Source organism: Mus caroli, unplaced genomic scaffold, assembly GCF_978045245.1.
Source record: "Mus caroli unplaced genomic scaffold, Mus_caroli_1 scaffold_4, whole genome shotgun sequence".
Taxonomy (NCBI): domain Eukaryota; kingdom Metazoa; phylum Chordata; class Mammalia; order Rodentia; family Muridae; genus Mus; species Mus caroli.
Window position 1 is genome coordinate 66,926,820 of NW_028227259.1, and position 12,828 is coordinate 66,939,647.

The window sequence follows — 12,828 nt, forward strand, 5'->3', positions numbered from 1 at the left end:
CACCCAGTGCTCTGGGAGTTTTGGTCCAGAAATAGCTCCTGTCTGTCCCCATCAGTCTCTATCAGTGCTAGGATCTGCATGGATGCTTAGAAGTGTGCCAGGCCTGTCTGCTGGTCTCTGGGTCCCCATGTCTGTCCAGTGCCCTGCCTTGTCTCCTGTCCTGGTTTTCAGGAATGCTTTCCCCTGACCTAGCATGTGTGACCCTTGGAGAAGGGATTGCAAAGCCAGTCTGGATAATTCTGAGTAACTCAGTAAATGAGCTTCATTTCAGATGGAGGTGGGAGACAGCAAACATAAATCCTGCTGCAGCCCAGCCTGGTGTGGGTCCACCAGACAGGTGCCAATCAAAAGAAGGATCTTTCCAAGCCGAACCTGTTTTAGAAAGTAGTTCTATTCACGGCACACAAGACAGATGCTCCAAGAAACGCCTTACTTTAATCAGGTAGTCAACGGCTCTGTTTCTCACTGTTGGTCTAATGGAAGGCTGCACCTTTTGAGTTTCAAGTCCTGCTTCTAAAAAACCTGGGCTGGCCATAAGGCTGAATTGTTGGAAGAGCGAGGCACGGTGCTATGTGAGGGAACTGAGAGAATGCAGTGCAATGCATAGGAAAGCTACAGCCACTCTTGGACCTCTGTGGTGCCATTCAGACAGGGGTGCTGGGCCCAGACACAGAAAGGACACAGTACCCTTAGAGCCCAGTGAGAAGTCAGATAAGATCTGGACGTTCAACTTGGGTTTGGGACGCAGAAGGCTGGAGGCCCCAGAAAGTGCTGCAGGAGCGCAGCCGAGGGCAGCCGGAACCTGGTTTGACTTGAATTTCTTCCTTCTGTTTTGTTATTGCTGATAGCTTTGTGTTTGCTGGCCACTGTTGGAATCATGGGTGTAACCGGGTGGGGCAGGTGAGGCCAGAGGCCAGGTGCAGCCTGGCAGAGAAGTAGAGGGAGGTGTAGGGTGTGGTGTGCAGGGCCCTGGCTTCTCTAAGCAGCTATGGGGAGCTCCTTCCCGGAGGCAAGACGCCTTGTCAGGCACTGAAGCAAGGCTGGGGTGCTGCCTTTGTGACTTTTCTCCTCCTCCTGCAGCCAGGTCTACTGCAGGCAGGTCTAGGGAGGAACAAGTTGTCTTCAGCATGGGATAACAGCAGTTGTGGGGTTGCTGGGTAGCTCTTTCTTTCCCCGTGTCCTCAGGCTGTTTCGAGCACTCCTGCTGGCTTGCCACCTGGCCACCATCTTGTTATCATGAACATTTCCCACTGGTGGCTTTTACTTTGGGGTGATTCTATAGATGAAGTACTTGTAGGACTGAAGTCTCAGAGACTTGGGATTTGGAGCCAAGCAAAGGGATGGCAGATATGGATGGGATAGGGAGAGGTCATGAACATGGGTGGGACAGGGTTCATGAACACAGGGGGTAGGGGGTGGAGTTTGCACGCATGAATGCAGGTTTGTGAAGATGGGTAGAATAACAGTTTGTGAATATGAACGGGATAAAGTTTGCAGTCACAGATGAGACAAAGTTCATGGATGTAGAAGTGAAGGAGCTCGTGGACACAGAGATGGAGGAGTTTGCAGACATGGACCAAGTCCATGAACATGAATGGTAAGTCATTCAAGGACATGGATGGAGAGTTTCACCCATTCTCCAGTTGGATGTAGCAGCCAGCATCAGAACGAATCCATGTGGGGCCCTTACCCATCCTCCTCCTGCTGGTTGCAGGCTTTCTCTTTCCCTAGCCCACCTCTGGCTACCTCTCTCAGTGTAACCTCTATTGTCCCCTTAAGCCCCCAGCATCAGTGATGGAACCCAGGACCTTATGCATGCTTGGCAAATGCTCTGCCACAGAGCCACCTCCCAGGACACCTTGATATTTACTTTTTCAGGAGGTGGCAGACTAGTGTGTTCATAGAAGCCTTAGCTCCTTTGGTATCCCTAATGTTTGGTGCATGGGAGGAGCAGGGCAGGGTGCAGTCTATATTTGTTAGACTGAAGAAATAGAAAGATGACAACTGACCTTCTTCAATGTACCAGATGGTACTGGAACAGAATTTGGAGATGAGAGACTACGGGTCATACATAGTCTTTCTGGATTGGTCTTGGATCAGAGACACTAACCTAATTTATACCTTCAGACTGTGTACACGAAGTCTTGGCCCTAGAAGCAGTGTATGTTAAGACAATAATAAGGGCCAGCAAGATGGGTCAGCAGCTAAAAGTACTTGCAGTATAAGACTGATGACCTGAGTTTGAGCCTTGGAACCCAGGTACAAAAAGCCATATGGGGTGGCATGCCTTTGTAATTCCAGTACTTCTACAGTGAGAGAGTGAGCAGAAACAGGAGGATTCCCTGAAAGCCCATGGGCCAGCTAGTCTGGAGTGTACAACAAAACAGGACCAAGAGTGTGAGTGCCCGACTTGCCAGCAAAACAGACGCCACAATAGGATCCTTCTGCACACGTTTATTGGGAGAGCTTGATTGCAGAGGCGAAAAGAACCCTGAGCCCAGAACTGGCGCTGCTTATATAGGCCTAGGAGAGGCGTGTCTACACCCGATTGGTTATGCTTTCAGCACCTCATTTACATGTCCACACCCGATTGGTTTATGCATTCAGTACCTCATTTACATACCTCGGGCCAGGCAGTGACTCGGCAAAAAACTCTACTGCACATGTGCACATTGGTTGTTTACCCAAACTTATGGATGGTGGCCAACGGTAGCCAGCGCCAACTTGTAATGGCATATGTGGCTTCCCACACAAGAGAGACTCTGTCTCTGTAAGGCAGGAGAGAATGGATTCCTGGAAGTTATCCTATGACTCCCCACAGGCGCACCACAATACATGTGTGCCTGCCTGCACACACAATGATAAAAATAAATCAATAATGAACAATAGAAAATAGAGTACATGTGGGTAGTATGAGTAACATACTATTCTATAACATATTCTGGTCCTATGTGTGTATGTGTGTGTGGTTCTAGGGATGAACGCAGGGCTTTGAAAATGCTTGTGAAGCAAGTGTGCTACTCTTGAAGTTACACCCCAGCCATTTTACAAACTTCTTATTTTGAGACAGGATCTCTCTCAGTTGGACAGAGAGAATTGTGAAATGGAAATTTTTGGTTTGCTTGGTAACTCAGTTGTGTCACATGATGTTTTTCTGAAAACAGATGCTTGAGAGGGCACACCATGTTTAAAAAGATTATATAAATGGAACCCCACCAACAGAAAGGACATTCTTGAATTGCTACACCATGCGACACTTCACTGGTCTTTGCTGGTCTTCACTTCATGGAGAGAGGCACACCAAAGAACTTCTTGTGGTATTCCAGTTGATTCTGGCTGCTTCTGATGACTTAGACTGATTTGGCAGAGCCTTGTCATTTCTGCTGGGTCGAGCCACCACTACTGATTCATATTGGTAGTTTACTATTGAACTGGACGGCTGGCATCCTGACAATGAAAAATGGAATTGCCCGAAGAAATTATTTCTAAACAGGTCTAGAACACTCTTTTCCTATTAGCCTTCTTTTCTCCCTACCTCTGGTTGATGGATTAGAAGAGAGGTTGAAGTATTTAAGAACCCTAAATAAAACAGGTTTTGAAAAAAAAAAATCTAATGGCCTGGAACTTGCTGCTTCCTCAACCTTCCAAAAAGCTGAGATTATGATCTTGTGCCATTGGTCCTGACAAATAATACTCTTTATAGAGGGTCTGGCACTGGGATCTGAGACTTCTGAAGGTACAGTATGTAACACAAAGATAACTAAGTTTTGTTCAGACAGCTTCCCCCATTCAACTAGCAGTCCAGGAAATATCTGAGAAATTGATGGCATACAGAAACAACAATTCAATTTAAAAAGCTTCTTGGTGTGTGAGACATCATGTATTCTGACAGAAGAGATTCTCCTTTACGAGCAGGTGTTCTCTGTTAAAGTGTTATAAACATCTCAGCGTAGATTCAGTAGAGAGCTCTGTCTGGGAGTGGATTCGTCAGTTTTTGTTGTGATGATGCTATGTAACAAACAATCCCAAAATGATAGGGGACTTCCATGACTAATAGATATTGTTTGTTCAGTGGTGTGTGTTGTGTTCTGCAACTCAAGGCTATCCCTATGCAGTTTCTTATTTTAAGATCCAGGCATAAGGGACACCCCTGTTGGTAAGCAGTGTTCTCATGTTGGAGAGAAGGCCCAGGAAGTTGGCTGATGTTTGCAACACCTCTTCAAGGATTCACTTGAAACTAACATATTGTTACTTCTACCCACATACAGTGGGCATCTTAATTTCTTGCTGTGATAAGTTACTCTGGCAAGCACCTTAAGGGAAAAGGGGCTTATTCTACTTACAGCTCCAGGGTCCAGTCTATCATGGTGTGATAGTCCAGACAGCTAGAGCTTGAAGCAGCTGATCACATCACATACATGGTCAGGAAGCAGAGGGATGAATGATTGCTTTCAGTTCATTTTCTCCTTTGCATACAGTCCAGAATCCCATCCTGGGGAATGGTGCCACCCAGAGTGGATGTGTCTTCCCACCTTAACTAACCCAAACAAGACAATCCCCATAGGGTTGCCTAGAGGCTCATTTCTCTGATAACTGTAGATCTCATCAGGTTGACAACTGAGATTAGCCATCACAGTGCACCAAAGTATTCTATTTAGTCACATCTCAAGTCAGTGGGGCAGGAAATGGGGCTACGAAAGGGCATATATATTTGCTAGGTGATCATACAGTCTACCCCAGAGTCACTTGGAAAGTTTTATTCTTTTTTTCCTGCCCTTGTACCTTGTTCCTTATCTGGCATAGCAATAATGTTCCGTATGTGCTTTGGTGAATCAATATTCATTATTAATGGCTCAATTTAACTAGGTATATGACCTTCTTCCAACTGTATCTGCTTCTCCATAAAGTCCTTCCTCTTAGAAACACAGACTACATGAGGCTGTATTGGTGAGGAGATGCAATCCTGCTCGCAAGTCTGAACTTTACAGCTGCTTCTGGGGTGGAGCTGTCAGGAGTGTCATCTCTCTAGCCAGAGAGGAGGACTCGTGAGCAGAGTGAAGAGGTGGCTTGATGGAGTCCTGCCCACTGCCACACTTAGTGCAGGACTAGCAGGAGGAGAGACAGCAAGGACTTTCCTCTGTTGAGTGTTCTGGCCGTCAGTGATGGAGGATGGGTTTGCTAACTGTGGATGCTCCTTATCTGAAAAGTTAACCTTTCAGGCTGAGCAGATAGAGGTGGATTCCCACAGCCCAAAACTGCTCCTTTGAGGGTCGTTGAACTCATAGCGAAGCAAAGTTGGAATCTGGGATGGAATTGGCCTGGCTTGCATTTTAGCTGCTACAGTTCAAATCTGGAGATGTACCCCCAAGAATACCTGTGTGAGAGTCTTGATCCTACTGGGCCGAGGTTTGGGTCATGGAGGCTGCCCTTAAGGGGCATGGGGGCACATGTTTCTTCTCTCTTCCTTCCAGCTAGGAGCTAAAAGCTTCCTTCCCCCTACTCCTAACATTATTTATTACCTTGCCGCAGGCCCAAAGCAGTGTGTCCATTGGCTGTGGATCAAACTCTTTAAAACTATGAACCCAAGTGAGTTTTTCTCTGGTATTGTGTTTCAGAAATGGAGAGCTGACACACACATACAAAGTTCTCAGGACAGCTCCTGTCTGGAATAGAGAAAAGAAACTCTGTTGCTGGCAGTTCTACTGTTGCTATTTTTTAACCCTCATCCCTCTATTAGACACACTGAATTTCAAATGTTATAGATCCTAATTGTAGCAAATCTCTGAGAAAATGTCCAGTTTCCTATCGTTTTTTTTTAAAACTCTCTCTCTCTCTCTCTCTCTCTCTCTCTCTCTCTCTCTCTCTCTCTCTCTCTCTCTGCCTCTTTGTCTCTCGGTCTCTCTGTGTCTCTGTCTCTCTGTCTGTCTCTGTCTCTGTCTCTCTCTGTCTCTCTCTGTGTGTGTGTGTGTCTATGTGTTTATGGTGTACATACATTCAGATAAGCTCACCTGTGAGCACAGGCTCAGGCCAGAGGAGTATGTTGGGCATCTTCTTCCATCAAATCTCTCTCTCTCTCTTTTTTTTTTTTTTAAAGGCAGGCAGGGTCTCTCACTAAACCGAAGCTCAGCATTTTGAATAGACTAGCTAGGTGGCAGGGCAGCTCCTGGGACCTGCCCATCTCTGCCTTTCCACGCTGGGGTTACAGGCTCATGTGGCCAGGTCCAGTTTTGATGTAGGTGCTAGGGACTTTAATTCAGGCCCTCTTCCTTTTGCAGCAAGTTCTCTTACCCCATGAGCAATCTTCCCAGCACTAAATGCCTATTTTCAAAATAAGAAACACCATTAGGTTTTGCTAGAAAGACCAAGGGGTAAATTTGTCAAGGTAAGAATGGAGAGAAGCAGCAAGGGGGGGGGTGTAGAGGACAGAGGAGGGGAAGGGGAGGGGCTTCCTGGGGCTTCTGAAGAGAAGCTGATAAGGGATTGACTGAGAGGGAACCTTGAGTTTAGGGCTGGACCAGAGAAGTGGGAATATCCAGAACCGGTCTGGGAGTTGGGCTTTGAAACCAGAACCAAGAACAGGAATCCTTAGTGGAACACAGAAAACCAAATGAAGTTCTCAATCCAGTCTCATCAAGAGGAGTCAAAGACCCGGAAGAGTGGGAAGGATGGCCCATGGTAGGTGCAGTAGGAACACCTTTGGACATAGTTGAGTCCAAGGCTCAGCATCTAGAACTGGGTGGGAGGGAAACCAAGCCAGAAGGCTGAGAGGGGAGCAGAGGCTGCCGTAGGCATCTTGGGACACACACATCTTGTCTAACAGGTAGGGCAGATCAGGTGAGAGCAGATGACAGGCACAGAAAGATGTCAGGAAGAGGGCAGGCAACATGAAGTATCAAAACCCTTTCAGCCCTGCCATAGCTAATGGGCCCCTTAGTTCCTGAAGCTGATGAAATGGAAGCTGGTCCCCCTGCCACACACTTGCTAAAGGAACCCTTTGGAGGGAGAATTGCTTTTGTATATTCTTGTACGGAAGATCTTTTGGGACATCATGACCTGTTGAAGCTAAGACCCCAGTAGGAACTGGCACATCCTCCATTGGGGACACATTCCTCAGGCCCTGTGTTGCAGGGGGCCATCGTGACATGCCAACACTTTCTGCGGCTTCCTTCCCATAACCTTCGGGAGTCTGCTTTGCCCACAGATGTGTGCTTGCCGTCTAGCTTGGTGTCTGGCACATGGGAGGAGTTCAACAAATATTTGTTAAGTGAATACATGGAAAATACTGGAACACTGAAAGTCTGCTCTTGCCAGGAGAATTTCAAAGCCCTTTTATATTAACAAATGTAAGAACTCCAAAATCGCCTAACATTTGTGGATCTGAGAGGAAGGGAGGCTGGGTGCCCACAGGGTTTTGGCAGCAGTGTTGAATGTCTGGGAGCAGAGGTGGCAGGTGTGGTGGCCAGCCCAGCCCTGCAGTGGCATTAGCCTGGGGCTGGTCATACGCTGTAGTGTATCCATCAGAATTTTAGTGAGGAGCTGATGGCATGTTCACGCTGGATCAGTTCAGGAGGGTTTAAAGGATGTCTTATAAGAATGACCAGGGTGTAGTAAAGCCACCAGAGAGTGGAAGAAAGTCTGAGTGATATCCAATAGGGTTCTTACCATCCCCGGGGCTGAGAAAGATGGAGGGGATTTGGGGGCTGGTGGGGAGGGGCTGCCTTGTAAAGAAGCAATGGCCATCCTGTAACAACATTTACAGAGGACCCTAAGAGAGCTCTCCCTGACTCACTCCTGGATGACTTGCTACAACTGGACTCCCAACAAGGTTCCTAAACCTGGTGGAGTCCAGTTGTAGCAAGTCATCCAGGGCATCTATGGGCGGGGAAGGGGTATCAGGGGTGTGTCAGGGATGCAGGCCCTGCAGGGGATTCTGACTGCAGAGTGCAGCTCGTGAAGTCACTATTGGTCACGTGAACTGAAATTAGAAAGCACAGAAGTGTCAGGATGCATAGGGCTGAAACTGACGCAGGGTGGAGTGCCGGGTGGGGCCGGGAGCTCACTTAGGGTGCACACACTTCATCCTTATTAATGATCTGTATGATACGATCGTCTTGCGGAGATTGGCCAGGATGATCAGATGACAAGGTGTTACAACCCCTTGGAGAGAGAAACTAATGAAAGACTTGTCAGTGGAAAATGCCCCTGGACTTAAGGACAGGATCTGACAGATGAGAGCTGGCAGCGTGGGGCAGTGTGATTCAAAGTACACACATCATTCAGGAGGCAGAAAACAGGAAGGGCAAGCTATTAGCATCCATGGGTAAGACAGAGGGGAACTGGGCACGGGAAGCGCCAAGCTTGCTGGGGATTTTGATAGAAGAAAAAAAACTCTGTGCTGGGTGATTCATTCACAGAGTGCACCTGTTTGCCTGGCGACCTTGGGGTTAATGACTCAGGCCTGAGAAAGAAGGACACAGAATTCAATCTACATAAAGTATGATGTCCTAATGAAGGTCACTCAGAAAACTCAAAGTAGACCGATAACTTCCTGGAACAAAACTAAAATAGACATTTCCCTTTCTGTGTATTCGTTGAACAGAGTCTTGCTGTATAGCACAGGCTGGCTTGGAACCCCCGTGATTTTCCTGTCTCAAGCTCCCAAATGCTGGGATGACAGAAGTGAGCCGTCACTTTGGGTTCTTCCACATTTTTACCACTCTCATTGACTTGGGATTTGACTTCAAAGACTGTAAGCTACAGGACGAGCCTCTAAGCTATGCCTGAAAAGACATCTCCTTAGCCAGCCCTTGTGACACACCCCTTTGATCTCAGTACTTGGGAGGCAGAGATAGATGGATCTCTGAGTTCAAGGCCAGCGTGGTCTACAGAGGAAGTTCTAGGACAGCCAGGGCTACACAGAGAAATGTTGTCTCAAAAATAAAAGTAAAAAAATTAAAAAGAGAGAAGGAAGAAAAGATACTCCTTGTAAAATCTGTTGTAATGGCTCCAAGATACAAGTGGCCTGCAAACTGAGTGCAAAAAAGTTGTTAAAAAACAAAGCAAAAGTGCTGACTGTTAAAAACTAAATGTTATAAAGAATTTTAATAACACCAAAATGTGTTAAATGTGTGTTTTGAGATATGCAAGTCTACCATCTCATTCTAGTTACATGCATGCACACATGCATGAATATCCATGCATAGAGGCACACATGCGCACACACACACATACACACACACGAACACACACCAAAGTGGATGTGTAAGATCACCATGAAATCATTAAAGATGATCAAACATGATATTAGAAATGATGCCAGTTTTCGTTCTGTCTTTCCTTCCTCTTTCCTTCCTTCCTTTTCTCTTCCTGTCATTTCTTTCCTCTCCATTCTCTCTTTTAAAACAAACAAACAAACAAACAAACAAACAAACAGGTCTCATGTAGTTCAGGCCAGCCTGGAGCAAAGGCTGGCTTTGAACCTCTAATCCTCTGTCTTCGCCTATCAAGTGCTGGTATTACAGGCAATAATACCCCTATACCTGGTTCTTCCCCCCCTCCCCCCTTAACACTCCCTAAATCTCTACAGTGGCCGCACAATCCTTTGTAGCATGGGAGTCACCTGTTCTAATCCCCAGTCTTTTCTCATCTCTCTTGCAAAACATAATAAGCTCAGACATTGTGCTGAATAGTTGGGAACAAGACAGATACACAGAGGTGCTCAGAGAGCGTTAGGCAAACGACCAAGAAAAGCACTCAGGAAACACAAAGGAGATGTGTGCCGCGGTGACACAGGTGACTGACAAGAGGCGATGAATTACTGAATCTCAAAGGGAAAGGGAATTTGCTTAAATACTATTTTTTACTTGGTTCTGAATAGAAATAATAGCCAAGTCAGTCCAGGATGTGGGGGAATGGAGCTGGGGAGTACATAACTGTTGATTATCAGGCTCAAAAGAACCGTCAAAATCAGTCTCATAGTCCACCGAGGCAAAGGCCTCCCATAGTACCAAATATTATAGTCACAATATGACACATTTCTAAATGACCAATCAAAGCATATTTGTATAAGCAATGCTGTGGATTATTACAGTGTAGCCTCCAAAACAAGACTCCAAAGTTATACCCACCCTTAATACACTCTTAAAACACCTTGTGTTTATTTATTTGAATCGTGTTTTTTGTTGGGAGATAGGGTTTGGTTTTTCTTGTATAGTCCAGGATAGACTAAAACTAAAAATCAACCCAGAGTGAGGGATTTTACGCACATACCCTTTATACCTTGCTGAATGTGATTTTTGGATCTTCTGAGAATGTCTGAGTTCTAATGCACTGGGCTTGCATGGGTCTAGGGAACCCTGTTCCTGCAGAATCCTAGTTTAAGAGAAACCATAGCTGGGGTATAATTTGCACGACAGGAAATGCCATGCACTGTGGACATTTATTGAGAACTTATAGAGATGGGGATTACAGACAATTTTGAGGTGAATGAAAAGTCAACCAGTTCTCACTTCTGTGTCTTACATTTTTCCTGCTTCTCTGGAACTTTCCCAATAACTTAACTACCCCACCTACTTAGCCCCGCCCCACCTCCCTAGCCCCGCCCCGCCCTGCCCCCCTTAGCCCCATCACCGCCTCCCTAGTCCAGCCCTTCCTGACTCCCAAATCAGGCTATTTTCTATATGATAGGTACAAGTCAAACATGGTGGTGAAGTCTCTTCCTCTCCCTGCTCCTCAGAACCGCTTCATTTGCCTTCCCCCTGTCTTTCCCACACAGCGTATGGAGTCACCTGCTGCAGAAGCAACGTGCCTGCTCTTTCCACAGGAACTAGAGATTGATGGCCATTGATCCTTCCATTTCACTCTTTTTAGGGCCCCAGATTAAGCTCCGTGTGCCCCGGAGTGCTGCTGACAGGGGCACTTAGAGCCCTAGACCCTCTGTATCTTGGTTATCCTGTGCAGAACAGTTTAGAAGACTGGTGCATTTGCCAAGTCTGAGAAGACAGGTGTTCCCTAGGGCCTTCCACAGAAAACCCTAAGTAATGCAAGTTCTTCCTAAGGTGAACATAATGACTTTATCTTCCTCACAAGTCTTTAATTAGAGGCCCCATAACAGACATATCATGTTAAATGGGACAGGCATTCCATTAGAGGAGAGAGAGAGGAAGCTCTCTGGTCAGAACACAGTGTTCAACTGGTTTGATGTTTGTAATGAAATCTTCGCCCCTGAAGACTGTCCCCATCACTCCTTAGCTTCTGAAGGGGCATTCTAACAAAGCTGGGAAGTGCTGTCCTCCGGCACCGGCTGTCACTCAGGTGTCTGTCAGTCAGCAAGAGCTTGCTTAGGTGTCTATCATCCACTGGCCCCCTGGCATTTGTGAAAAACAGTTTTGTATTCTGTGTCTCCTGTCTTGTCCTTAGCCCTGCTGTAAGAAGATGGGGCCTAGACCCTTTGCTCAAATGGTGAATCTGAGGGGTGAGCAGATTGGTGGCTGTTTCTTGGCCTCCTCCACTGTGCTGTTCACCTAGACTACATGTCTCAGTTCTAGTCTCTCTTAGCACAGATACTGGTGAAGAGATGCCAGTCTCTGCCATCAGAGATTGTCTCACAGTGACTTGCTCTTTAAGGTCTCTGGAGATACATGATCTTCAGAAAGAGTTTCTCACTCAACATAAAGGCAGCTATGACAGGAAAAGCCTGAGGCATTGGGGGTAGAGGAAGAAGGAGAGAGAGAGAGAGAGAGAGAGAGAGAGAGAGAGAGAGAGAGCTCCTCCTCCCACTTGTTAATCTTGGCTCCTTTCTAATCACTGAGCTCCTAAGTAAGGAGTTCGTCACTCACAAGGAGGTCCCCCACACCTCATTTCTCCACTCCCTCCTCTCCAGAGCTATTTAAAATAGACTTTAAATAAACATATAGTGAGTAGAACCAAGAACAGAGGTTTTGGGTAGTGGGGTGTGTGTCTATGTGTCTCTGTGTATATATGTGTCTGTGTGCCTGTATGTTTCTTATGCGTCTGTGTGTGTGTGTGTGTGTGTGTGTGTGTGTATGTGTGTTTGTTTGTATAAGTCTGTGTGTATGTGTATGTGTGTATGTATGTGTGTGTCTGTGTGTATAAGTTTGTGTGTGTATGTGTGTGTTTGTGTGTGTATGGGTGTGTATGTGTGTGTGTTTGTGTATATGTGTGTGTCTGTACTGGCTAGTTTTGTGTCAACTTGACACAGCTGGAGTTATCACAGAGAAAGGAGCTTCAGTTGAGGAAATGCCTCCATGAGATACAACTGTAAGGCATTTTCTCAATTAGTGATCAAGGGGGAAAGGCCCCTTGTGGGTGGGACCATCTCTGGGCTGGTAGTCTTGGTTCTATAAGAGAGCAGACTGAACAAGCCAGGGGAGGCAAGCCAATAAAGAACATCCCTCCATGGCCTCTGCATCAGCTCCTGCTTCCTGACCTGCTTGAGTTCCAGTCCTGACTTCTTTGGTGATGAACAACAGCATGGAAGTGTAAGCCAAATAAATCCTTTCCTCCCCAACTTGCTTCTTGGTCATGATGTTTGTGCAGGAATAGAAACCCTGTCTAAGACAGTGTCTGTGTGTGCTTGCATGTATATGTGTGTGTGGGTGTGTATATGTGTGTGTTTGTGTATGTGTGTGTGTCTGTGTGTGCATGCATGTATGTGTGTGTTTGTATGTGTATTTGTATGTGTGTGTGTATGTATTTCTGCCTATATGCATGTTTGGGCTGACATGGGGGTCAGGTGGCGGGGAACCTCCTTCCATGCTCCCAGCACATCATTCCTTTCTCCTCTCCTCTCTACTCAGGTCGTGTGCC

At 46.4% G+C, this 12,828-nt stretch overlaps 1 long non-coding RNA gene across 2 annotated transcripts in view; it reads left to right on the forward strand.

Annotated features, from left to right (window-relative positions):
• Positions 1-12,828, forward strand: part of LOC110295449 (uncharacterized) — a 68,341-nt gene that overhangs the window by 45,767 nt on the left and 9,746 nt on the right. Inside the window, exon 3 of one of the 2 annotated variants that reach the window (XR_002378069.2) lies at positions 3,165-3,506. The exons of the other annotated variant lie outside the window; for it this stretch is intronic. This is a non-coding gene — a long non-coding RNA (uncharacterized LOC110295449). Of the gene's footprint in view, positions 1-3,164; positions 3,507-12,828 lie in introns of those variants that run through there. 2 annotated transcript variants of the gene reach the window in all.